The sequence below is a fragment of the Saimiri boliviensis genome, chromosome 1 (genome assembly GCF_048565385.1).
Source record: "Saimiri boliviensis isolate mSaiBol1 chromosome 1, mSaiBol1.pri, whole genome shotgun sequence".
NCBI lineage: Eukaryota > Metazoa > Chordata > Mammalia > Primates > Cebidae > Saimiri > Saimiri boliviensis.
In genome coordinates, this window is record NC_133449.1 from 226,781,391 (window position 1) to 226,808,091 (window position 26,701).

General features: G+C 41.8%; 1 long non-coding RNA gene and 1 pseudogene across 1 annotated transcript in view; one reads left to right on the forward strand and one right to left on the reverse strand.

The window, feature by feature from the left end:
- The window catches only part of LOC141580892 (uncharacterized), a 433,710-nt gene that overhangs the window by 360,074 nt on the left and 46,935 nt on the right, over positions 1–26,701 (reverse strand). The window lies entirely within an intron of this gene.
- Positions 24,458–25,711, forward strand: LOC101040612 (DNA dC->dU-editing enzyme APOBEC-3G-like; annotated as a pseudogene).

Consider the following 26,701-nt stretch of genomic DNA (forward strand, 5'->3'; position numbering starts at 1 on the left):
ATTGCATCTGGTACAGTATTTGGCATACATACCTCCTAGGAACATGAAGAAATGACTGATGAATGAGTTCACAATTCGGGATCCTGGCCAAATGTACTCCTTCAGAGTCTCAGCTAGTAAGTGAGGAGCATTAAAATAGGCATGGAGGAAGTAAACGTTTAACAACCAGCCCTTCATTGAGGTGGAGACTGCATTCTCACCTTAAATCAGTCTTGTATACACTACAGGAACTCACAAGCCACATGATCACTTGAAATCCAGTAGTACGGGTATCACCATCACCTTAGGTACACAATACTTGGGCAGCCATGGAAGGCTATGTTTGTCACCATATATCAACTGGCCCAGATAAAGCTCTTGACACCAGTAAAGCATTTCCAATCATTAGCATTTCCAAGCTATTTCTGTCAACTTGTACATCTGGTTACTACTCAAGGGTAAAATAAAGCAAAAAAATCAATGTCAGAAGATTTTTCTTGTTAAGCTTCCATACAAGGAAATGATTCTTTGGGTGTCTACAGTAGCATCCTGAAAAGCATGCCAATTGATCATTTTAAATAAGATCTTTTGTTGCAAGATGCTTTTATCTGCAAGAACAGTAAGTAGCTTCCAGCTCATGGAGAGTCTTTAACCAGTCCCCCTCAGTTTTCATCTTGCCACCAGATTACAAGTTTGAAATAGTGAATGGAAGAAATTATCATGCAAAAAATCCTACTTTGAAGCAGCAAAAGACCTAAGAAGATCCTCCTTTCAACCCGTCAATGTATAGGCTGTGAGTTCAGGTTGTAAATTTTCTTTACATGCTTGGGATTTTAGTTTACAGATTCTCCTTGAGTGAGAAGTTCTCTTTGTCTCTCTGTTTACCTCCCTTCCTCCTATAGAGCAGTTTTGCAGTGACCTGGACTTCCTAGACTAGAACTAAGAGACTTGGAAACAAAGCTTTAACGCTCTTAACTCTCAATGACATTGGAGATATCACACATCTAACTGGAGCATATTGGCTCAGGGCAATGTACGTTTGACCTATACGTGTCCTTCCATCTCCCATTCACTAGGCATGTAATAATTAGCATAAGGTAGTGGCTGGGTAACAGCTTCTCTTAGCGGACAAACAGCTTTAGCCCCTTAGAGTATTTTGCAAATCTCACCCATTGATATGTTTACCTTATTTGAAAACATGGCTAGATATTTCTAGTTTACCTATGATTTTACGTGTTTGGATTACACATGGGGATGGGGGTGGGGGTGGCTTTTAGTTTGCCGGGGCTGCCACAACAAGGTACCACAGGCCAGGTGACTTAAACAACAAAAATTTATTTTCGCCCAGTCCTGGAGGCTGCAAGTCTAAGATCAAGGTTGTCAGGGTTGGTTTCTTCTGCAGCATCTCTCCTGGGCTTGCAGATGGCTGTCTTCTTCCCATGGCCTTCCCTTTGTACCTGTGTGTCCAGATTTTCTCTTCTAAGGATGCTAGTAACACTGAATTAGGGCTCAACCCTATGAACTCATTTTCATTTAATTACTTCCTTAAAGACCCTCTTTCCAAATACAATCACATTTTGATGTATTAGGAACTAGGATTTCAAGATATGAATTTTGGGGTCACAATTCAGAGCATAACAGGAGACAGAAGGAAGGATTAAACTGTGAACTAAGAAGGCCTTCTCTACCAGCCTTTCTGGTAGGAGGTTTCACACCATCCCCTAACTCCGAAGGGTGGGGGCCTCTCAGTGAAGTGGCTTGCCTCTACACACAGCTCAGGTATCCTCCCGCAGTGTCACACATGTCCTTGGAGATGCAGTCACTCCTGTGATGCTGGCATAGGGCTTTGTGAGAAAATGTTGCCAACAGTTCAGGTTCTATTGCAACCAAAGTCTAATCACCTGTAATGTGGGGGGGCCATAGAGCATGGGCTGAGATGGCTACTGATGCTGTGTTCACCCATCAATACTCGGAATGAAGCACCACACTATACGTTCTCCACTTGTTAGTCATTTGAGATTGTTGCCACTAAAATCCCACATAACAAGGCCTCCTATCACAACTTGTGAGTTTTAGTCTGGTCATGTCTTAACAACACATTCTCAAAGTGGTCCAGGATCTGATCTCAGTATTTTTTAATCTGAGCTGAGGCTTCTATTTCTGAAGCAACTGACCTTGTCTAGAGCACTCTGCCTGCGTGCTAGGAATGCCATTTACATTAGCAACTATTGTTTTCATTTCTGCAAGATATGGAAATGTCAAAGTTGCATAGCAGATCATAGCTTGAGATATTCATCTGGCCATCCTTGTGCATATCCCTCAGAAGAGAGCATTCCTCCTCCACAAAAGCCAAAACAGATTTCCAAAGAAACTGCTGCCCCAAGTACGAGGTGAAGAGTCTTTGATTCCTGCTTACAAAGCCAGTTTCCCTGTCCCAGAGACTAGATAAAGCTAGGGAAGGGTGGAGGTGAGGCAGAGTTATGACCCCAAAGGGAGATAAGCATACAGGAAGGAAGAGAGCTCCTGGAGGTCAGGGGTGAGGGAACAAACTCTTCTGCCACAAGAAGGAGGAATGAAGAGCAGTAGAAGCTGATCTCCAATGAAGCCCTTCGGCAACTCTCCATCTGTGGACAGGCCACTCTTCAGGGGTCCTAGACACATGTACACCCTAGGATGAGAGAGTGAAAGGCTTAAATACTTTATGCAGGAATGGAAGATTGAGAGACAAATTTCACTCCAACAAGAAGGAAAAGAATAGGACCAGTTAGTGATTTCTCAACAGGTAGGCTACTATTAAAGTCAATCCCGCTGTTAACACTTGGATCTGTCATGACATACTACTGAAAATTTTGTTTTTGATGTCATATGCAAGGTACGTCAGGTCTGGGATTTTATTTTACCTTATCTATAATCTGATGATTAGCAAGTTACTCTTTCCTTGATGCTAAAAGACACCAAAACCCTAGGTTGGAAATAGTAGGCCTTGTTACCTGCAGCACAGCAAACAGCATGATGGCATTAGCTCCTCTTATGCTCAGGTCATACGGTGGTAACATAGAGGGCAGTAAGCTGAGTTACAGGAAGGAACACTGGTATGGACATCATTGTGACCCCAAAATTTATATGTTCCAGTCTTAACCCCCAAGTGCCTCAGAATGTGGCTGCATTTGGAAACAGGGTCTTTAGGGAGGTAATGGAGTTAAAGCAGCCATTAGGGTGGCCCTAATCCAGTGTGTCTGGTGCCTTTCTAAGAAGAGGAAATCTGGACACAAACAGGTACAGAGGGAAGACCATGTGAAGACTTGGAGAAGAGCCATCTGCAAGCCTCAGAAGATACCAACCCTGCTAATACCTTCATCTTGGACTTCTAGCCTCCAGGGCTATGAGAAAACAAATTTCTGTTGTGGAAATCACCCAGTCTCTGGTACATTATTGTGGTGGCCCTAGCAAATGAATACAAATGCTAAACGTGGAGAATCTGCTGCCTTTGTAGCAGCCTGCTCTTTGTCACAGAGGGAGACATTACCCCATCTTGTAAGGACACTGGCTGTAAACACAACCTTGAGAAACAGCTCAGGTAGAGTGTGACCAATTTACCAGCATTGTTTTATTTTTTTCAGTCATGGCCACAAATTCTGTGAGGTCGGTTAGGACAGATTTTACAACTTCCATTTTTCAAATGAAAGGAAGATGTAGAGAGTTCCATGTGTTTTGGCCTATGTCACATAATTAGGGAATGGCAGAGTTGGAATTGATCCAGTATCTTTCTGGTACATTCTCATTGCCCTAGAAAGCCTCTTCCAAATATAAAATATTAGGCTAGACTATGAACCTCAGATCCTTAATAGAATGAAAGTCATTTTAACTAGGAAATAAGGTCTCCAGTTTTCACTGATGTAATTATATTTTACTCCCTAAATATTAAATCTGTAGACCATGAATCATTCCATTTAGACCAGTCTCCACTGCCCACCTCCTCACTCTGGAGCACAGAGCACTATGAACTTAGGCTCAGCACTCAACAGTCAGACTTCCAGTCTCAGAAAGTGAAAAGAAAATGCAAATAACCGCAATTGCCTCTAAAACCCAAGTTTCACTGGTACTTTTTAATACATATAAAACGCAAGTTTTGTAGGTAACATACATGCAAGCAGTTCTCATCATTATAAGTCATGCATCTGATACACTGAAATGAGGTTTGGCAGTTATTTTGTGGTCATGAAGAAAAAAATCAGCCTCATTTAAAATAAATCATCAAAATTTCACAACCGTATACAAAAGTAAGTGAGACTTTGCTTTTCTATGTCTACTAACCACAGGAATGAGAAAGTAAGACACTCTATTAAAGCCTTAGTGCTATAACCATATAAAGTCATGAATGCACCAAAACTGTGCAAAATTCAGAGAAAATGGAAGTTTGCATCATTTGTCAACAATTGTACAATCAGCTCAAATGAGGTTTTAGGTTATTATAGTCTTTCCTAATGGGAGAAAGTCAAAGTTGAAATTACAGGGGAAATGGCCAAAGTTGCATCTAATGAATTTCTGCTACTCTGGACACGTCTTAAAAACACATAAACTATGATTGTGCTCTCCATAGCCACCAGCCAGGAGACCCAGCCATGCAGAACCAGCTCTCCTGCTCCCTGCCGCCTGTGATACCCTCCATGCTTACTGCATGTTTCCAAGATTCATGAGCACAGGAGTCACCTGGGCCAGAGCTTCCGGAGGCCTTGGAAGCACCTGGTCTGCTCCTCTGAATTACTCTAGTTCGTGTGCGCATGCCAGTCTCCTTACAAGGAGAGGATAACTTCATTGTTTGGATGTCCTGGTTCAGTCATTAGAACAAACATTTACGGAGAGTTCATTTCATGTTCAACATTGTACTTGACTTGGGGACACAATGGTGGAAAAGACAGATGTGCCTTCCCTCACAGAGTTTACAGTCTAGTGTAAGAAGTAGACATTAATCACCAATCGCACAAATAAATGTGTCATTCCCAACTTAGGTACGCACTGGGAAGGATGGGATTGTGTTGCTGGGAGCTATGAGAGAGGAGCCTGGCCACATTCAGGGAACTCAGACAAGGCCTCCCTAAGGAGGTGACATCTGCGTAAATTCTGGAGGAGAAACAGGCAAAGAGATAAGGAGAGCTCAGCACTTCTAGAGGAGGGAACACAAGTCTGAATCTGGGACCCCAGAGAGAAGGCTGATGTTGGCCAAGTAGGACAAACAGTAGGCCCTGAACTACTGGAGAGGAGGCAGCACAGCGGGGTGGGGGCTGAGGGAGAAACAGTATGAGGTTGAGGAGGGCAGCCTCCACCTCCAGCAGTGCCAGGCCTCAGGCCAGCACTGCTCCCATAAATAAATCACGGGGGCTGGGCACAGTGGTGCACACCTGTAATCCCAGCAATTTGGGAGGCCAAGGCAGGCAGATCACAAGGTCAGGCATTCAAGACTAGCCTGGCCAAGATAGTGAAACCATGTCTCTACTAAAAATGCAAACATTAGCTGGGCGTGGTGGCGTGCACCTGTAGTCCCAGCTACTTGGGAGGTTGAGGCAGGAGAATTGCTGGAACCCAGGAGGTGGAGGTTGCCGTGAGCCAAGATCACACCACTGTACTCCAGCCTGGTGACAGAGCGAGACTCTGTCTCAAAATAAATAAATAAATAATGTGGAGGGTGGGTCTGGTAAACTTAGTGCCTAGTTCCACGGAGCCCTAAACAGTTACTACAAGAGCCATGTTTATCCTGCTGCCCCTTTAAGCATTCCCTTCCAAGTTCCCAGGGCTGTGTTTCTTCTCCTCCACAGCCTTTTGCCCCTTCAGCCTCCTCTGCTGCTCAGACCTGCTCCTCCAGCCTCATTGCCTGCTTGTGCCCTCCAGTTCCTGCAGTGAGGTATCAGAGGGGAAAATGCTATTATCTGACTTCAGCCACAAACTCTAAGTGGGTGAATGGCAAATAGGTATCCATGCCAGAAATTGTGTTCTCTTTAAAGAGCTACCAACTCTAATGAATTCCCTGAAGGAGGGCTACATTTTTGAGGAGAGGAAGCTTCCACGTGTTTGAAGAACTGGGACCAGCCAATTTTTATTGACTCTGGGGAAGATGACCTCCCTCAATTTCATATTAATAAACTAGAGGCTTCAGGAAGCAAAGGGCAGGATGGGGAGAGAGGGGTCCAAAAGTTATTCCCCAGGAGTGGTCTCCTGGCGCCTCCTCCAGTGACGGAGTCCAGGTGGAGAGCAGCAGAAAGACCCCTGTGGCCCCTAATGAATGGGTCCAAAGATCCTTCCTGAAGCCAGCCACTCAGAAGTGCTAAAAAGAAAGAGGGGCCTGGTGCAGCAGCTCACACCTGTAATCCCAGCACTTTGGGAGGCCGAAGGGGGTGGATCACAAGGTCAGGAGTTCAAGACCAGCCTTGCCAATATGGTGAAACCCCATTTCTACTAAAATTACAAAAATTAGCTGGGTGTGGTGGCACACATCTGTAATCTCAGCTACTCGTGAATCTGAGGCAGCAGAATCACTTGATACCTGGAGATGGAGGTTGCAGTGAGGCGAGATCGTGCCACCACACTCCAACCTGGGCAACAGAGCAAGACTCTGTGTCAACAAAAAACAAAGAAAGAAAGAAAAGGAAACAGGAGGCTGGGCGCCTCCTGTGGCTCAAGCCTGTAATCCAAGCACTTTGGGAAGCCAAGGCAGGTGGTTCACCTGAGGTCAGGAGTTCAAGACCAGCCTGGCCAACATGGCAAAACCCATCTCCACTAAAAATACAAAAATTAGCTGAGCATGGTAGTGCATGCCTGTAATCCCAGCTACTCTGGAGGCTGAGGAAAAAATCTCTTGAACATGGGAGGTGGAGGTTGCAGTGAGCCAAGATCGCATCATTGCACTCCAGCCTGCACAACGGGAGCAAGACTCCATCTCAAAAAAGAAAAGGAAAGAAAAGAAACAGGAAACACCACCGCTTTTCAGAGTGGGTTCTCACACCTTGAAAACTTTTCCCTCTGTCCTGGTACTAAGTAACACAATGAGTATATTAAGAAAAAAAAAAAAAGGTGTGTATGTGTGCAGATGCATTCCTGAGCTGTTAAGTCCTTAGAAAATCAGTATGATTCCAAAGCATTTTATCTAATAAGTATCATGTACCAACATTATTCTTAGTAAAAATCTTATTTGATCCGCCAAAAATTCCATGCAATAGGCACTGTTATTATCTCCCATTTAAGAGGAGAAATTGAGGCACAGAAATGTTCAGGAAGTTCTCCTAGGAATAAAGTAATTTTATGGCTACATATCTAAAGAAAGATTTTTGTCTTTTGTTCTAAAAGTTCAAAGATAGGCCAGATGTGGTGGCCCACACCTGTAATCCCAGCACTCTGGGAGGCCAAAGCAGGCAATTGCCAGAGCTCAGGAGTTTGAGACCAGCCTGGGTAACATGACAAAACCCTGTGTCTACAAAAAATACAAAAAGTAGCCTGGTGTGGTGGCACGCCTGCAGTCCCAGCTACTCGGGAGACTAACGTGGGAGGATCACTTGAGCTTGGGAGGGAGAGGCCACAGTGAGCTGTGCTCACGCCACTGCACTCCAGCCTGGGTGACAGAGCAGGACCTTGTCTTAAAAAAAGATTTTTTTTTTTTAAGTTCTAAAATATATGTGATACTTTTTACATGACTGCCTATTTTGTATAAAATCACGTAGAATTCAGGAGATATATATTAATCCAAACTTATATAATATTTTGTATTTGTTTTTGTTTTGAGATGGAGTCTTTCTCTGTTGCCCAGGCTGGAGTGCAGTGGCGCAATCTCAGCTTACTGCAAACTCTGCCTCTCTAGCTCAAATGATTCTCCTGCCTCAGCCTCCCTAGTGGCTGGGATTACAGTTGCCAGCCACCATGTCTGGTTAGTTTTTGTATTTTTAGTAGAGATGGCTTTTCACCATGTTGGTCAGGCTGCTCTTAAACTCCTTACCTCAACTGATCCACCCACCTTGGCCTCCTAAAGTGCTGGGATTACAGGTGTGGGCCACCATGCCCAGCCAAACTTATATTTATTTGATGGTTTTGAAGTATTACATATTTTTTTAAATATTAACTATAATTTTTTAGAAAGAAGTGATTGGTATTAATGTTTTGAGCTTCTGAATAATACATAGACGGCCATTTAGCTCAGGGTCTGCCTGAACCTAGCAGAACTTAATATTCACAGTATTGGAGTGATGATCCAGTAGAGGCTACATTAGTTTTCTAGGGCTGCCACAGTCAAGTACCACAGACTGGTGGCTTATGTCACAGAAGTGGAGGCTAGAAATCGAAGGTCATGGGTGGCAGGACTGGTTGCTTCTAGGCCTCTCTCCTTGGCTCGCAGGTGGCCATCTCTGTTCTGTGTCTTCACACAGTCTTCCCTCTGTTCATCTACCCATCTGTGTCTAGATATTCTCTTCTTATAAGGACATCATTCACATTGGATTATGGCTTGGCCTAATGACCGCACTTTAATTTAATAGCCCCTTGAAGGACCCTATCTTCAAAGACAGTCACGTTCAACATGCATTTTAAGGGGACACAGTTCACCCCATAACAGAAACAAGGGCCTATGAATTAAGAAAAAACCACTAAGACAAACAGGAATGTGCCAAAGGAGCTAGGAAACCTGGGTTGGAGACGTGGTCCCTTTCCGAAGGGACTGAGCCCACAGGATAAGAGAGAATTCTTTGAATAGTAGCCCAACTTTGCCACTCTCCAAACGGGAAAAATGCTTCATCGCTGCAGTTAGCATGAACTCAAGAGGATAAAATTTGGCTGACACGCATGCCTCCTTCCCCTAATTGTTACCTTAGATTGTTATTTGATCCTCTTAAATTAGGTGAGAGTTTGAACAGGAATATATATGAAGTAGATTTGACGCTGGAAATTAATGAGCCCAATTGTGCCTCTCAGCCTTTTGAAGGATCTGGCTTAATTATGTGAGCAGGAGCCAATTCGAGTGATATCTCCTGAACTGTTAATACATACACCTTCAGAAAAAAATACAGCATACAAAAGTGCAGTAAAGATTAATCCTGAAGGTCAGAAATCTATGGGTTTTTTGCTTTTTAATAACTTTTAATTTTAACTTTCCATGCTCAGTTTTCCTTTTCTTAAAAATTTGCCAATTTACATTATATGAAATGTGTTTTATTTTATAATTAAGGAAACTTCTAAACAATTACCATACACTTCTAAAAGTCCCTTTTTTGGAAAAAGAAACAGTTTTTAGCTATTGTGTTTTTAATTTGTCCAGTAAGTTTTACTTTACATAATTAAATATGAATGATCCTAAACAGGGTACAAAGCAGTTTTGAAGAAGGAATCACATATTTTCATTATTACTTCAGAGGAGTGTCTATAAAGGGAATAATTTGGGAGCCACAAGCAACATGGGCTTCTTTTTATGAACGCTCCTCCTCTTGTAAATTGCAAAGAAACTTGTTAGAAAGAGGAAGCCATCCTAACAAATATAATCAGCATGAGACAGGAACCAAAACCCAAGGTCATCTTATCTAAGAAATTCAAGATTTAAAGATCTAACTTGGTAGTTGTTGACACAATGGGGGACAAAAGCTCGCTCTACATGGATATATCTGAGAAAGACTCATTATCCCAATATACGAAGAGCTCCTGAAATCAATGAAAAGATAACCCAGCAAAAAGTGAATTAATATCCTGAGGAATCATTTCCCAAAAAGAAGATACACAAATGGATCATAAACACATTCAAATATAGTTAATTAACATCATTAGTTATCAGGTAAATACAAACATAAACTACAATAATTTATCATTTCACTCCCAGTGGCATAGCTAAAATTTAAAAGGCTGATGACACCTCCTTGCCAAGGATGTGGCGTAACTAGTATTCTGAGATATTGATGGTATAAAATGTGAACAAGCTCTTGAAAAAACTGTTCTGCAGTTTCTTGTTAAACCAAATATACATCTGCCTTATGAAGATTATATATTATCATAGTTCAAATATATCAATTACAATCCTAGGTATGTACCCAGGAGAGATTAACATTTTCACCCATAAAAGACTTATACAATAATGTTTATAGCAGTTTTATTAAATAGTTCCAAACTGGAAACAACTCAAATATCCAACAACAGGAAAATGGAAATTGTGGTCTATTCAGACAGTGCAATACGACACAGAATATTAAAGAATGAACTACTGCTGCACACAACAATTTGGATGTCTTAAAAATAGTGCACAGTTCAAAAGAAGCCATTTACAGAACAGTGCATTCTGTTTGATTCCATTTATATGGAGCTCAAGAACTGCCAAAGCTAAACTTTGCAGAGAAGAAATCTGAACAGCAGCTCCTAAGGGGTGACGTTTGACTCGAAGTAGTCAAGGAAACTTTCTGGAGTGGTGGATATGTAGGTGCAGAATTCTTATCAAAATTCATTGAATTGGACAGTTAAGATCTGTTAGTTCAATGGTATGCAAGTTTTACTTCCACAAGTATTACAGATGGTTGTTATACAAACTAGTTTCCAGTATTTCATGCATACTGCACTCCACGGTGTTCATTTGTGACTTGCCTGACTTGTCCACTGACTGCTGATGTGTCCCCTGCACATGGTGACACAACCTTTCCAGGGAGGCCAAGTATACCGGTGAGCCTTTCTTATTTGTCAGACCTCACAGAACGTGGCATGTCACAAAGAGATTAAAGTCTACAAGACTCTCTTTCAGAGCCATTAGGTCTGAGTGCTCTTAGCAAGAGGAAATGTGGTAAAATGGAAAGAGCACAGGCCATGGAGGCACCCAGACTGGAACTGAAGTCCCAGCTCAGCCATTCACCAGCTTTGAACAGCTGACCAGCTTTGAGCAGGTTATTTAATGTCTCAGAGCATTTTTTACTTTATTTGTAGAACTGATTATTGTAAGGACTAGAGATCATGTTAATAATGTGTCTAGATAAAGGCCATGCACATAGTAGGCCCTCAATAATGTATAGCTAACACTGGCCAATCAGCTCCCTGACAGCAGAGGACATTGACCTTGATGGCTTAGCACATGGTATGGGCTTAATAAATATTCATAAATAAATAAACAGCCTGTGAAATTTCTATTTTTTTTAATCCTATGAGAAAACACCAAGGAGTATAACCAAGAAGCAGCAGGATAGGTAATAAATAGGAAGTATTTTTGCCAATATATTTTTCTATTCAGCATACATCCAGTGTTTTATCCAAACCTGTGCTGTCAAATATATTTCAGAATTCAGCATGTTTCTGATATTGTAAATGTAATAAGGTACATATACTATATATCAATAACCCACCTAGTAGACTGGGGCAGTCTCCACATCAAACACATTAACATTTCCATAGCAAAACTTATAAATATTCACATTAAATGGAATAAAAACAAAAATATTCTCAACACTTCAGGTTAGTTTGCCACCAAATAAATTACTTTAAAAAACTGAAAAATAGGGCTGGGCGCGGTGGCTCACACCTATAATCCTAGCACTTTGGGAGGCTGAGGCGGGTGGATCATGAGGTCAAGAAATCAAGACCATCCTGGTCAACAAGGTGAAACCCCATATCTACTAAAAATACAAAAGTTAGCTGGGCATGGTGGCGCTCACCTGTAATCCCAGCCACTCGGAAGGCTGAGGCAGAATTGCTTGAACCCAGAAGGCGGAGGTTGCGGTGAGCCAAGATCGCGCCATTGCACTCCAGCCTGGGTAACAAGAGCGAAACCCCGTCTCAAAAAAAAAAAAAAACTGAAAAATAACCATTGTTTGACATCAAAGCTGTTGGGATTGCAGAAGTTTTGGAGAATCTATACTAGCTAACATTCACGTAGCACCTACAATGCACCAGGCACTCTGGCCAAAGCAATCTGTACATATTAACTCATTTACTCTTCATAACAACCCTATGAGTTAGGTACTATTAGTATTATTTCCACTTTATAGGAAAGGGAATTGAGACACAGACAGGATAAGCAATTTGCCCAGTCACACACTTAACCCCATAGTCAGTACCTTTAATCACTCTTCTCTATTGCCTCCATCTCCCCTTTCACTGGTATCAGCAATGTTGGGCTTTGAGGAAGGATTTACCCTTACTCTTCACGCTTGCCACCGCCCCTCAAAATTAAAAGTAACTGAGAATTACCAGCACTGATCTTTTTATCCTTTCTTATGTTTCTTCTACTTGAAAAACTGAAGCTTGCTGGAAGGAGTGACTTTAAAGATCTGGCATCCTTAGATTCAAAAAAGAGTTCTCATTTTCCCAAGAATTAAACTAATTAAACTGCAAACAAGAGGCCCAGATGGGCTTGTGAAGGTGTGACAGGGGGGAGGGAAAAAAAACCCACAAACTTTTCAAACAGATTACTAAGAGAAGGCCATGTTCAGAAAATGTTTAGCCAGAAGTGTGCCTTGAAGAAGAAAAGCCAGAAGCCTACAAAGCAGAATAACACCCTTTCAACAACCACCAGGTCATTAAAACATACATTCAAATTTATGGGCAACCCAGCCACCTTATCAAAGGAAAACAATATAAAAGCTCACAGCTCTGAGGGGGAAACAGTGGACCCTACTCCAGAGGACGGGAAAGCACGTGCATCAATCACATCGCTGGCCTGGTGTTAACAACTTCTAAACAGGGAAGGTGAAAGAACATTTGTTCACCAAAAGGTCACTTTCTGAATTCAAGGGGGAAGGGTTAGGAGCACATGTTGGAAAGTTTGGCTCAGTGTGCGTGTTATTTTACCCTCGGGCCCAGTTTGCCTACGAAACAAGGTTGGTGGTGCTGAGCAATTAGTCTGGCAGCTAATCAGTGTCATTGTGCTGAAACCTTTCAGGAAACCATCCCAACTTAAAGGAACAAGGCTTCGACATGAGGTCTGCTTCTCACGGAAAATACCAACCAAACACTAAGAAAACACCCTTGGGAATACCCACTTCCCCTCAAGCAGTTCATATTTACCGAGAGTCTATAAGGTACTTAACCCTGCAATCTGTGTCTGGGAGCCCTTGTTAAAAGAAACCCAGTTTCCTCCCTACAAATGGTTTAAAATCTAATTGGGGAAATATAAAAACATAATCATGTTAGGGATGGAAAATACATATGAATGTGAGAGTTGGCAAAATGTTTTTCTTTCTCTGTTTTATACACAACTCAAATTACAATCTTCTTTCCAACCTCACTGAACTCTCAGAAAGTAATTGAATCCACTTAGGTTGAGTATTTCCAAACAGTAATGTTTGTCTAAAGCAATTTTTCTACTCCTCATATTTCCTCAACACAGAATGGAGAACAATTCATATATATGGGGCAGAGCAAACAAAAACCCAGGTCTTGCTCAACAAGTGTTTGTGGAATTAAATTGAAATCCTGCCTGATTTTGCCTAAACGAGATGGTTTTGTTCACGAATCTGATGGAATCATTCACTAACCACCAGTACCTTGTGCTTATGTATTTCAGAGAAACAATCTCCTCAACACAACATGCACTCCTTCCTGTGGGAAAGCTTTGGACTGCACGGCCAGAACTTCCTAAGTAATCCTTTCATGTTCACAAAATGCTAATCTGCTACTGTTTAAATTAATATGTTCTTAGTATCGGCCTGCTCCTAAATATAAAAGCCACTCCAAAATTATCTGTTGTCTCAGATATATGCTTTGAGGCGGAGGGTGGGAAAGCAGTGAAGCATGCAGAGACGCAAACTGGTTAAGAAATTAAACTCAAGGTGAGCAGAAGAGGAAGGGGCTGCCAGTCCCCACCCCTAACTCTGCCTGATGCCACAGAGGCAATTTCCACTTTTAGAGGGTATTCTTAACAGTTTAGGCTAACAGCAGTAAAGAAGGTCTTCTTCTCTTGCTCTGAGGTGACCCGCCCCCTTCTTAATTGTTTTACACGCAAAGCCAACCAAGTATGAATAGACTGATATAAAATACCAGCCTGTGAACTTCATATTCACACAATGTGGTAAGGCACTTATTCAGTACAAACAAGCAATTTAAAAATAGCAAATGTATATTTAGTCTTCACAAACTATAAACTATAACAAAATTCTTATCACATCTAAGCCGGAGTCAGTCGACTATGAGCTGGAGTCAGCTAACCTTTTAAGGAGGGAGTAAAAAATGGCTCAAGATCACATCCTATGTACAGTAAAAAAAGTAAGAGTAAAAGAATCTAATTCCTCTCATCTCCCTGTTTATCCTTCTCAGAGTCCTCTTTACTTGGGTTCCTCCACTTTTTTAAATTAATGACTATTTGCCATGGTTTGGATGCTGATCCCCAATGTTGGAGGTGGGGCCTGATAGAGGTGTTTGGGTCTTGAGGATGGATTCCTCATGAAGAGATTAATGCACCCCGCCCTGGGATTGGGGGCATAGAGTGAGTTCTCACTCTACTAGTATTCACAAGAGTTTCCCCAAGTACTGGTTGTTAGAAGGTGCTATGAGCCTAGCACCTTTCCAGTCTCTTGCCTCCTCTCTCATCATGTGACCTCTGCACACGTTGGTTCCCCTTTGCCTTCCACCATGAGTGTAAGCTTCCCGTGGCCCTCATTAGAAACAGATGTTCGTGCCATGCTTTCTGCACAGCCTGCAGAACCATGAGTAAAATAAACCTCTTTTCTTTAAAAATTGCCCAGGCTCAGGTATTTTTTACAGCAACACAAACAGACTAAGACACCATTATAATTCCACACATTTTTTACAGGGAGCCTATTGTATGTCTGTTGGACAATAGAGGTGCTATGTGAACAAAACAGAAGTGGCTGCTTCCTTTTGAAGCTTAGAGTCTTAGTAAGAACCAAAAAGTCTTTAAACAGAGAAGTTCATGCTCTCTGAGGCTTATTACAGCAACCAAAAATAACCGGCAGAGGCTCAAAACCCATCCCTTTAAGAAAAAGAAAGTTAAAGTGGATTATTTTTCTAATAAAAGGAAGTATCTCATTCATCTGAGTATCAAAGTGGTTTCCAATAAACAAATAGCAACGGGTCACATCAGAGGCCGTATGCCAAAAGCAGTGCTCTGGTAACAACAGCAGACAACTAAATTGTCATCTATGTGAATGGTATTAGGGTGAAATACTTAAAATATAAATTACTGTATCTGAGAAGAGCTGCTAAATTGTGGCCTTGTAACACAAAACCTTTTAGAAATGAAAGAGACCAAGACCATTCATTTAAGATCAATATATACTATTTTATACCATGTTCTAGCAAGTTTGGTTACCTAGCATCGCTTCCTAATATTTTTACAGTATGGACAATAGAGACAATGATTATAAATATACATCATTTATATTTTTATAAATATAAAGACAAGGCTGCAAACAAAGGCAACCACCTGACAGCTCTGTCCATCCTGGTCCCTCCTAGGGATTAGGGACCAGTATCGACTCCCACATCTAATGTACATGCTTCCCACAGTGCCTATGCTGCCTGTTTCCTTTACTACAGCCAGAAAGTTATGGGGAGACAGCTGTTTTCCTCATTCAACAACACAGACAAGTTGTTTCATTGTGTTAAAATGTGTAAACACCCTAGTTCCACTGCACTGGCATTTAGTGGGTGGATGCCAGTGATGAACATCCTCACACGCACAGGGAAGCCCTTGCTTTTTTTTTTTGAGACAGAGTTTTGCTCTTGTTACCAGGCTGGAGTGCAATGGCGAGGTCTTGGCTCACCGCAACCTCCGCCTCCTGGGTTCAAGCAATTCTCCTGCCTCAGCCTCCTGAGTAGCTGGGATTACAGGCACGCGCTAGCATGCCCAGCTAATTTTTTGTATCCCAGTACTTTGGGAGGCTGAGGCAGGTGGATCACGAGGTCAAGAGATCAAGACCATCCTGGTCAACATGGTGAAGCCCCTGCTTTTTTTATGATGTCTGGGTTAGATGCCTCTCTCTCCCTATAGGGATTTTTTCCAGCTTATCACTATGCTTTAATTTTAATTTTAATTAATTCAAAGCAGGCTCAGTTTATTATAGTCACAAACCAATGAAGGAAAACGCTGCTACAGAAATATTTGCCTGAATATTCAATGAATGGATTCACCATGACCTGGCATACTACTTGTCACCTAAGTTTCCTAGTAGACTCTACAAAACCCAAAGAAAGAAAGAATACAGGAGTAATGAAGAAATGAAAAGGAACAGGAAGCTAAGGGCAGAGATTAACTCTACAGTATAAGAGTAGGAGATTGAACTATTTTAAAAATAGGACAAGGACAACCATCTTCATTACAAAGAGGCTATAAACCATCCCAGCATCACAGCTGTCTCACCAGTCATTCACCAGCACTCCTTCAGTTCTACCAAAATGCCCGTCTTCCCCCTTCCCACCTTGAGGCCTTGCACATGCGATTCACTCTACATGGAATAGTCTCACTCCTTTCTCACCTCCACCAGTGGTTCTTTTTCTGGTGATTTTGTCCCCTGGGGGACATTTAATCATGTCTGGAGATATGTAAAGGTTGTCACAGCTGGAAGGGGTTGCTACTGACTAGTATCTAGTTGGCAGAGACCAAGGATTCTGCTAAACATCATATAATGCACAGGAGAATCCCCTCACAACGAAGAATTATCTGGTTCAAAAGTCAGTCCTGTGGAGGCTTGAGAAACCCTGCCCTCCCTCCTTGGCTTCAATGGCAATTACTCAGAAGCTTTCCATGACTCCTCTGGGATGGGCTCTCACCACAGCCTGGGCTTTTCTTTAGTGCATGTGTCACAAATTTAATGAAAACCCATCATTTGTTGTTGTGTCTGTTCACTGCTACACTGGGAGCCCCAGGAGGACCAAGCTCATACCTGTCTTGCTTATCTCTGTATATTCAGGGCTTAGCACAGGGTATCACATTTGTTAGATGAAAGGAAAGGCTTTAGGGATCCCCAGTGGAGCACAGCCTTCAAAACAATTCAAAAGCCACGCTCAGGACCAATCTCAACTCTTGTGCTTATACCTCATTTTTTATTAAAAATGGTCCTTCCCAGCATGACTTCACTAGATTGCCCTCCAAATGCCTTTGGCTGTTTTCAAGATCAAATTCCATCCCAAAGAACAAAGAGTTTCCACATTAAGAGCATTCAAGAGAATGGGAGGCAGGCCTGTAAACAATATATCCAGCATCAGAGAGCACAGCTTCCCAAGATGACCACTTCCAAAGAGGCAATACTCACTTGGCTGTACAAGCTTTAAGATACTTGTTTATGCTGGGCACAGTGGCTCACGCCTATAATCCCAGCTCTTTGGGAGGCTGAGATGGGTAGATCACCTAAGGTCAGGAGTTTGAGAGCAGCCTGGCCAACATGGTGAAACCCCATCTCTACCAAAAATACAAAATTAGCTGGGCATGGTCGCAGGCACCTGTAATCCCAGCTACACCGGAGACTGAGGCAAGAGAATCACTTGAACCCAGAAGGCAGAGGTTGCAGTGAGCTGAGACGGTGCCATTGCACTCCAGCCTGGGCCACAAGAGCGAAATTCAGTTTCACAAAAAAAAAAAAAAATTTGTTTAAATGTCAGCTGTATAGTTGATAGTCATAACACCATTCTTTGTACTTATTCCAAAAAAAGTGCACACAAATAGAATGCCAGGCAATTTCGTGAATGAAGAGAATAAGAAGCAAAAGGGTATGAAATAAAGAGAACAATTGAAAGGTACTGAAAACCACATGAAGTCTGGATATTGGGTACAGCAGTGTTCAAACCCCGCCTCTGCCTCTTACTAAGTGTATGGCCTTAGGCAATTTTCTTAAATTATCTGAGTATCAGTCAACTAATCTAAAATGAAAATTTAGAACACCTACCTCTTAGAATCACTGCGAGGATTAGTGAAACAATACATTTAAAGAACTAGCACAGCCGAACTCCATTCTCAAAAGAGGCTCTAGATAATAACTCCTATAAAAGAATCAACATCATTCTAACTATAAGAATGATGTAACCTAAGAAGGCAGGCTAAGAATATTCCTCCATTTGCTTAGTGAATGTTCACTGAGCACCAGGTCCTGTACTCAGGGAACATCAGTGAACAAGAGTGGGAATCTTACCACAGTGGAAGTCCTGCTTGTTGCTCGTTGATACCTATCATAGTTTAACAGTATCATAGGTCCAAGAAATCATGTATTTCACACTCATAGCATGATTTTCTTGCCTTGAAAAAAATGGCCTTAATCATATCCATATAATCAATATTTATATCATTTGGCATTCGTAGGTTGCAAGAAACAGGGCCCTACTCCAAGTAATTTGAATAAATGGCAATTCATTGCAAAGACATATGTGGCTTAGACAACTAAAGGCCTGAAAAAGCAAGCTCAGCAGGGTAGGGACAGAGCCACTCCTGAGTTCCCGCAGCTCATCAGAACAGCCACATGAATAAATGTGCTCCAGCCATCTTGTGTTGGTTTAGTTTCTTTTTTTGTAACTACCCTCTCAGGCAGCAGAGTCCCAGAAGAGAGAATCTAACAGCCTCTCTTACAGCACATATCAGCTAAGAAAGGTCAAACCAGCTTTAATGACAATCCCAGCAAGACTGCTCACAACAGAAGAAAGGTCAGTCTCCAAAAGGAAATCAAGGTCATGTTACCAAAAGAAAAACAAAATGAATGATGGTGGCTAAAATACGACAAATATCAATAATAAGAAAAAGATCTAGCTTTTAATGAGTGCCTTCTACGTATTAGGCACTATGTTAACACCATACATATATTATCTTATTGAACTGGTATCACACTCTTATTAAACAGAAAGTATAATTATCTCATTTTAAAGATTATTTAATTGAGCTTAGATATGTGGCATAACATACCCTGCACCACACAACCAGAAAATGGAAACATGATCTGATACAAAAACTGTCCTTAACCACCACTCATCTTATTCACTTTAGGCAGTAAATAACCAAGTGCTCAATACTCCAAATTTCAATATTAAAAAGAAAACACTTTAAGTGTCTATACAGTGATAAGTATATTTGGTGTTGGCCACAGTGATTGATAATCTAGTTTTAGAATGGCAGGTAGCAGCAACCACACACCTTATACATGAAACACAAAAAGCCAGAATCATCTTTTTCAAAAACAGCAGACTGGTAATTTGCTGATTATGCATGTTTTCCTCATCTTTCTGTAGCTTAGAAACTGTTAACCTTAGCAGTAAATAAGTGACTTACTGCAAATTGGATTCCAACCACTAGCACCAGCAGGTTTTCAATCAAATGTCTGTAGATTCGTCAAGTTCAATGGAAAAGTGAGCATACACCAATATCATCTATCACGTTAGTTTAATGTTTAAAATTAATTATCTGTTACCGAATTGATAGTTCAGAATCTGAAATTTCCTTCATCTACCCACAAACTTTGGATTAAACTAATAAATATTTCCATGTGATACTTTCCAAAACTTTAAATAATTTCATACATAGGTTTAATAATACTAGTAAATAACTCAATATGCAGAACTAGGGAACCAACCTCCTCTACCAAAGTGCCATTGACCCATCAAGAGAATCACCACGTGTCCTGGCAGCCAGACACCAACCTGATGCTGGGGGCAGTTCATGCAATGGCTAAGAGCTTTGGCACGAGCTTTCAGACTGCCTCAGTGGATCTCAGTCCACTACAGTGTGCCTGAGTTTTCTCATTTATAAATGGCCCTCTCCAAGAGTTGCTTTAAGGACTAAATAGACAATACTGTAAGTTGCTTGGAACCATATTGTCTTAGGATGGATTCCCTCAAAGAAAAGCCTGAGGTGGGGATTCTCATTCATGTGATTTTTTGAGGGAGTAAGGGAAGTAGAATGGGGCAAGGGAAGAAAGCTGAGTGAGATGTGGTCTCAGCTGGAGACTAGCTTCAGCCTGACCCCATGGCGAGTTCTGGAACACAGATTATATTGCAGGTTGGTCTCATCTTGAGGCAGGGGTCTGGACTATCATATTCTGTGGTCAGTTGGCCATTGGTCACTAGTTAGAGATTTAGGGGAAGAAAGAGACCAGAGGAGCCAGATGGTAATTTTATAGAGAAGAGGGTGGCTGTATTACCAATCAATCTTTAAAGCAGGTAAGGGGAGCTGAACAGGAAACCAACAGCATCTACCATACATCCCCGTGTGGTACATCGTAGGTGCTTGATCATTATGAGCTCTTTATTTATCCTCAACTTAGCAAACATTTATCAAGCCCAGGACCAGATATGAAGATGAATAATGTGTAGTTAGTGCCCTATAAATATTCACAGTCCATTTGGAAAGATAGTTGTACGTCAGACTAACAGCATAATGAGAAATAAGAGAAATTGCCTTTGCTGCCCCTCTTCTCACATCCCGTTGTCTTTGAATGCCACTCTTTTAACTAATCCAGGGGCTTATGAGTCTTTCCTTTACTAACCATCACTCCTCTAGCAACATTCAACAACCAGAACTAGAATTCTTTTTTTCTTCTCCATGCCTAGAATAGATAGATGTGTGATCATCATAATGGATTAAGCTATAAACCAAACCAGTATTTTTCAAACTGCATTAGTGAGTGAGTCATGAAATCAGTGAGGTAAGTTTTAACAACCTGTAATTTTGAAAATAGAAATTTCATAAAACAGAATAGAGAAGAAAATATCACAGTGTATCACCACAATAAGGCTAAGGGGCTAAGTATGGTTTCTGTATATACATATATCTGCATATATGTAATATAGCTTTATATTCCTGGTTCCAGGTTAAATGATCTTCTTAAAATTGATTACCATCCAAAAACTTTGAGAAACACTGAACCAAAAACTAGACCTGGCTGCATTTGCTTGCCAGTGTATCATTCCACTCACATGACACATGGTCCTAAATGGGTCACGGCACAATAACAAAACAAAAGTCAGAAGTCGGAGATTTCATGTACATTTACAGAATAAAAGGATATTTTGGTTAGTTGGGTCTTTCAGCACCCCTTACATCGATAAACCTGCTCTGTCAATAAGGCTTTTAAATGTCTTACAACGTATGGTATGCTGAGAATATAATGAATAAAAACACGCAGTCAGTCAAGCCACTTAGGGGTGTATAATTTCACAAGGTCACAAACACGAGGATATATGTAGTAAAGTGTGGTCAATGCAATAATAGAGGCATGCAAGTGCTAGAACATGAATTAAAAACCTACTCCAAGCAGGGCGCGGTGGCTCATGCCTGTAATCCCAGCACTTTGGGAGGCGGAGGTGGGTGGATCATGAGGTGAGGAGTTCAGGAGCAGCCTGGCCAACATAGTGAAACCCTGTCTCTACTAAAAATACAAAAATGTTAGCTGGGCGTGGTGGCGGGTGCCTGTAATACCAGCTACTTGGGTGGCTGAGGCAGGAGAATCACTTGAACCTCGGAAGCGGAGGTTGCAGTGAGCCGAGATCACACCACTGCAATCCAGCCTGGGTGACAGAGCCAGACTTTGTCTCATATTTAAAAAAAAAAAAAAAAAGAAAAGAAAAAAACCTACTCTACACATGGCATTGTTTTCTGGTGCATAGGGGATACCTGGCACCTGCCCTTGGAGACCTTACAATCTCATTTGGGAGATAAAAGGTATGCAAAATGATACAAATAAAGCAATGCACAAAAATTTTTTTTAAATGGGAAGCAATTAGGTTTCGAGATTTTTTTATCGTTTGTTTTAATTCAAGGAAGATGAATGAGAAGTGCAAAACCAAACTAGTTTGATTCAGGAAAACAAGCCTAGGCATGCATTAATGAACTAGGGTCAGAGAAATACAAATCAGGCACACTTACTGGTGTTTAGCTTGGCACACAGGAGACATTTGATATTTGTTGAATGAATACATGCAAATATGGAATCATTAATGAATGGTTTGCTCCTCTGACCATTCCTATTAACTAGTAAGAGTAATAGTTTACAAGGATCCACCTCATGCTAGTTTATCTAATCTCTCCAAGACAAATGAGCACAAATCTAGTGAATCTGTCCAGCGCCTAAAACCCTATCACCTGTGACCATTAGTGGGCAGTGATGTCATGATTATAATATCTAAGGAGCACAGGGAAGAATGTAACTTTGGGTGATTTGGAGGAAAACAATCTAAAATATTATAGGAAAATCTTGGATTTGGGTAATTTGTTACTTAGCGTTATGTTTCTTTTTAATTGGCTTTACTGATATATTATCTATGTACATCAAATTTCACCAATTTTAAGGCACAATTTGATGAGTTCTGACAAATGTATAGAGTTAGTCCTGTAACCATCAATGCAATCAACATATTGGGCACATTCTTCACTGCAAACAGTTCCACATGCCTCTTTTACTTAGCATTCTGCTTTAAAGCAAGCTCTGAGGTTGATCAATTTAGCCACTGATGTTAACACCAAGTAAGTGAAAGGCAAATTCTGTTACCTATGATAATGATAACTTAAGTTAATCCCTCAATAGGAGTAGCAAGACAAATTATGAAAAAACCAAGAGATGATCTCAATAACAAAGGCAGAGACCGTAAAAAGACAACTGCCTCCAGAGAAGTATTCTACCATTGAACTTATATACATCTTACTTTTATATGCATCAGTTTGATCAGAGTGCCTACATAACTATATCACCTTCCAAGGACTATATCATCTTCAGAGATGGTGAATATTTGCAGGAAGGGACACAAACTCTCTGCTCCCCAAAATAGCTTATTGAACAGATACCAACCAACCAGAAAGACCTAAGAAGAAAATGACCTGAACATTCTCAAGGCACCTAAAGAGTTACATGAAACTTGCAGCTAACTTCTTGTGCTCTATATAAGGAGTTAACATGGATCCCAGGTCCATGCAGAAGAGAATTATTATTCTGAATAACCAAGTGGTCATGAGGATGACTATATAAGCTTCAGACAGATGTTTTTTAAAAAAAGAAAGAAGAAAAGAAGCCAGATGGGAGTATTAAAGACAGGAACCAAATTAAGCCCAAGATTACCCAGAAAGATAAAAAGATGACTAGGAGAGTAACAACCAGTGCTGACCAGAGTCACAGCACAGCCGGCCAGCCCCGAGCAGACGGACACGGACATGGCTCAGACTTGGCTCACACCCAATACAAGCACGCCATCCCCATCTCCAGAGTGGCCAGGGAATGAACTGTGTGCTAAGCAACTGAATCATCGTATGCTACAATAACGTCTACAGTCCGTGCCTAGGAAGAAGGCTTTGAGTAGAAAAAGCATCTCCTATTGTTGGACAAGATGAATCCCACATACTTCTGCCCCAGGGAAAGAGACAAACCAACAATGAATAAAATACAATTTTGACGTACACATACCCAGACTGTTTCCAATCAAATTTCAAAGGAAGCAAAATATGTAAAGAAAACATCAATTCAAATTTTCACTTAAAAAAAAAAAAAAACAGATCAAAGGGTTTAAGAGGGTTCTATTTTATAGATTCAAAAATGTTAGTCCCACGTAAACATTTTCTGACCTGCATGAATCTTTCGCATGATAATCAGTGCCCTCGAGGTCATACCTCAGATGTTTAAGTGTGCATCAGCTACCGAAAACCCCCCAGCTATCGACTTGAATTGTTTCTCCTCACAGATTCCTTTATCTTGGAGCTGGGACCTAAGAACAAGCACTAATTTACCTCATCAACTAACTCGCTGTATGCACAAAAACACCACAAAATGCCACAGACCTTCCTAAACATTCATGTAACTGCCTTTGACCAGTACCCCGGTAGTGATCTAGCGAGGACCCAGCTGAAAAGGGATCCCAGGTCCCCGTGAGCTGCTCCTATGTGAATGTGCCCCTCCCTCATTCCAGCTGATCCATCGCCCTACAAAGCCCACAGGTGTCTTCAGGCCTCCTTTCTTTGATTCTGACTTAAGTCAAACCTGAAAAAGTTATGGTTAACATCTTCCTGAATGTCCATGAAAACATTAAAGTGCCCCAAAGAGGAAAAAAAAGAAGGGAGAAGAGAAGGTGAGGAGCCACTGCCACTGACTCTGAGTGGAGTGCTTTAATTAAGACCAGCTAGATGGTGCTTCACCAACAAATCAGTACCCAGAACAATAAAATCACCCACCCCAGTGATTTTTGAATCACCTGGAGATCTTGTTAAAATACATATTCTGTGCAGTGGCTCACATCTGTAATTCCAGCACTTTGGGAGGCTGAGGCAGGTGGATTACCTGAGGTCAGGAGTTTGAGACCAGCCTAGCCAACATAACGAAACCCTGTCTCTACTAAAAATACAAACACAAATTTGCCGGGCTGGGTTGTGCACACCTGTAATCCCAGCCGCTTTGGAGGCTGAGGCAGGAGTATTGCTTGAACCTGGGGGGCGGAGGCTGCAGTGAGCTGAGATGGTGCTACTATACTCCAGCCTGGGTGACAGAGTGAGATTCCATCTCAAAAATAAATAAATAAATAAATAAATAGGGGCTGTCCTAAAACCTGGAGCCTGTAGCAGAAAGTGAAACCCTAGTGATCCAGACAAAGATCATGGTTGGGACTAGCTGGCCACAGATGAAGCCTCAGACCAGAAACAAGTGGCTCAAATGGATCCAGACACATTCTTCTACAACTTTTATAACAGACCTATCCTTTCTCATCGGAACACCGTCTGGCTGTGCTACGAAGTGAAAATGAAAACAAATGACCGCTCAAGGCCCCCTTTGGTTGCAAAGATCTTTCAAGGCCAGGTCTATTCCAAGCCTCAACACCACCGAGAGATGAGATTCTTCCATTGGTTCCACAAGTGGAAGCCACATAGTGACCAGGCGTACGAGGTCACCTGGTATGTATCCTGGAGCCCCTGCCCAGTGTGTGCAAGAAATGTGGCCGAGTTCCTGGCCGAGGACGGGAAGGTCACCCTGACCATCTTTGTGGCCAACCTCTTCTACTTCTGGGACCCACATTACCGGGAGGAGTTTTGCAGACTGTGTCAGAAAAGAGACAGTCCGCATGCCATCATGAAGAGCATGGATTATGGTGAACTTCAACACTGTTGGGACATTGTACAAGCCTTGAAATAAGCTGCCTAAACATTATACATTACTGTGCATCACGCTGGGGGAAGTTCTCGGACACCTGATAGCTCCAGGCACATTCACTTACAACTTTACCAATGACCCTTGGGTCCTTGCACGGCACCAGACCTACCTGTGTTATGAGGTGGAGGACTTGCACAATGGCACCTGTGTCCCACTGGACCAGCACAGGGGCTTCATACTCAACGAGGCTTCCAACAATCCGTTTCCCTGAAGGCTGCCATGCAGAGCTGTGCCTCCTGGACCTGATTTCCTTTTGGAAGCTGAAACAGGCCCAGCACTACAGGGTCACCTGCTTCATCTCCTGGAGCCCCTGCTTCAGCTGTGCCGAGAAGGTGGCTGAATTCCTTCAAGAGAACCCATACGCAAGCCTGTGCATCTTTGCTGCCCGCATCTGTGATTATCAACAAGGATACAAAAAGGGCCTGCGCAGGCTGGACGGAGCTGAGGCCCCAATTTCCGTGATGAAATACAGTGAGTTTAGGCACTGCTGGGACAGCTTTCTGGATCACCAGGGACACCCCTTCCAGCCCTGGGATGGACTAGATAAGCACAGCCAAGCCCTGAGTGGGAGGCTGCAGGCCATTCTCCAGGGAAACTGATGGATGAGCCTCAGTCTCTAAGGAAGGCAGAGACCTGGGTTGAGCAGCAGAATAAAAGATCTTCTTCCAAGAAATGCAACCAGGCCGTTCACCACAATCTCCAGCTGATCACAGACACCAGCAAAGGAATGCGCTCCTGATCAAGTAGATTCTTTTAAAAATTAGAGTGAATTACCTTTAATCAAAAATTCATGTGCTACAGTAGTAAGATTGTGCTCAATACACTCAGAAAAGTTTCAAACCTACTAATCCAGTGACAATTTGAATTGGTTTTATATGTAGAGGAATACAATGAAATACTAAATATTTTCATATTTTAAAAATAAAATAAATAAGTATAAATAAAAAAATTAAATACATATTCTGAGTCCATAGATCAAGGTGCTGTAGTTCCAGCAAGCTCTCAGGTGATGCCAATGTTGCTGATCCATGGGCCACACTTGAGTAGCAAGTGCTTAGAAATTCAGATTTCTTGGCCCCGCCTCTTGCCAATGGAAGCTATAGAAATCAGCACTAGCTGAACAGCTCCACAGATGATTCTTATACACACTAAATATTGAGAAGCATTTAATTCACTGCATCATCTCTGTTCGACACCTGAATCTATGTTAGTGAATTTCTCTGGTGACAGCTGAAGTAGCAACGGGGTGGTAGGAGGAAGTGTGTTCCGTATCTAGAAAGCTTGGATGGTGGCTCAGGAATACCGTTAGCAGGCTAAACAGCTTTACCTGTCCGAACTACTGATTTTTGCTCTACTCCTGGGATGATTTTTACCTGGGGGTGGTAGTGGAGGTGGGAGGTATTTCATTTGGTGCTTCTAGGAAGGGGAAGAAAAGACTGGGGATGGTAGGGTGCCACACACTCATTAGGCTGAATCTTCTTTATACTTTCTGCAATTCTCCAGTTTTCTACACCAACATCTATTACTTTTATAATCAGAAAAAGAAAATTTTTTCAAAGTCTTTGAAATGGGAGCCACCATATCCTTAAGAAACTACCACAGAATACAGCACTTCGTAAAGCAAGTAATGACCCCAACATGGCTTTCCCTTGAAGTTTAGCTTTTCT